The sequence below is a fragment of the Haliaeetus leucocephalus genome, unplaced genomic scaffold (assembly GCF_000737465.1).
Source record: "Haliaeetus leucocephalus isolate CR32 unplaced genomic scaffold, Haliaeetus_leucocephalus-4.0 Scaffold274, whole genome shotgun sequence".
In the NCBI taxonomy this organism is placed as follows: Eukaryota; Metazoa; Chordata; class Aves; order Accipitriformes; family Accipitridae; genus Haliaeetus; species Haliaeetus leucocephalus.
The window spans coordinates 160,344-162,117 of record NW_010972710.1 but is presented as its reverse complement, the minus strand read 5'-3'; the positions used below and the strand labels follow the sequence as shown (position 1 = coordinate 162,117).

Below are 1,774 nucleotides of genomic sequence, written 5' to 3'. Positions count from 1 at the left end.
CCCCCGCCGTCACTGCTGTCCCCCCCAGCTGCAGCCTGGCCGTGCAGCTCTCAAAGGTGCGGGAGAGTGTCCTCATCATCTCCACCGACCCTGCACACAACATCTCTGACGCCTTCGACCAGAAGTTCTCCAAGGTCCCCACCAAAGTCAAAGGCTATGACAACCTCTTCGCCATGGTGAGTCTGGGACGGAGGCGAGAGCCCGCCCCCCCTGCCCCCGCCATGGCCCCTCTCACCCTCCGAACCCCGACAGGAGATCGACCCCAGCCTGGGGGTGGCGGAGCTGCCCGACGAGTTCTTTGAGGAGGACAACATGCTGAGCATGGGCAAGAAAATGATGCAAGAGGCCATGAGCGCCTTCCCCGGCATCGACGAGGCCATGAGCTACGCTGAGGTGATGAGGTGAGCGGAGCTGTATGGGGCTGGGGGGGGCCTGTCGGGGGCTGATTTTTGGGGTCGTGACCCTGCTGACACCCTCCCCCCCCCCCGCTGGCCCCGCAGGCTGGTGAAGGGCATGAACTTCTCGGTGGTGGTCTTTGACACGGCACCCACTGGCCATACGCTGCGGCTGCTCAATTTCCCCACCATCGTGGAGCGGGGCTTGGGCCGCCTCATGCAGATCAAGAACCAGATCAGCCCCTTCATCTCCCAGGTGAGGACGGGGGCTGTGGGGACAGGACCCCCGTGGGGTGGATGGCATGTGTGGCCTCAGGGGATGGATCTCACCGCCACCTTCCCCAGATGTGCAACATGCTGGGGCTGGGGGACATGAATGCTGACCAGCTGGCCTCCAAGCTGGAGGAGACGCTGCCCGTCATCCGCTCCGTCAGCGAGCAGTTCAAGGACCCGGTAAGGCCACCAGTGGGGCAGGGAGGCTCCTCTGGGGGGCATCGGGATGCCAGGAGAGGGACGGGGATGCCAAGTAGGGGAGTGGGGACGCTGGGAGAGGGATGGGGTCAACAGAAGGGGGACAGGGATGTGGCCAAGCTGGCCCGTGCGCATTCCTGTGGGGAATCCTCCGCCGCGGGGCCGGGCAGGGATCCCTCCAGGGTCTCTGTGCCGGACAGCTGGGTCTGCCGAGGGGATGCTGAGAGCGGTGTCACCCTGAGACCAGTGTCGCCGACCGTGGTGTTGTGGTGTCACGCTAAGTGTGGTGTGGGGGCTGGGTTCGGCAGGAGCAGACAACGTTCATCTGCGTGTGCATCGCCGAGTTCCTCTCGCTCTACGAGACTGAGCGGCTGATCCAGGAGCTGGCCAAGTGCCGCATTGACACCCACAACATTGTGGTGAACCAGCTCGTCTTCCCCGACCCACAGCGGCCCTGCAAGATGTGCGAGGCCCGGCACAAGATCCAGGCCAAGTATCTCGACCAGGTACCGCCCTGATGCGGGGGTCCATGGCGCAGCGGCGGGGGCTGGGGGGCTGAGTTTGGGGAGCCTGGGAGGGGGTCGGGGCGGGCATTAACTTTTGGGGAGCCCAGACGCCTGGGACCCTGCCTGGCTCTGGAAGGGGAGGGGATCTTGGGTGGTGGAATTTGGGGAGCCCGGATGTCTGGGACCCTCCCCAAGGCCATGGGGGGGGTGCTGTGGGGGTTTGGGGGCCTGGATGCCTGGTTCCCTGCCCCCTGGCCCACTCTCCCCACAGATGGAGGACCTGTACGAGGATTTCCACATCGTGAAGCTGCCACTGCTGCCCCACGAGGTGCGGGGGGCCGACAAAGTGAACACCTTCTCCTCCCTCCTGCTGGACCCCTACCAGCCCCCCAGCCCCAAATA

At 65.1% G+C, this 1,774-nt stretch overlaps 1 protein-coding gene across 1 annotated transcript in view; it reads right to left on the bottom strand.

The window, feature by feature from the left end:
- Window positions 1-1,774, bottom strand: part of TNPO2 (transportin 2) — a 14,897-nt gene that overhangs the window by 2,566 nt on the left and 10,557 nt on the right. The window lies entirely within an intron of this gene.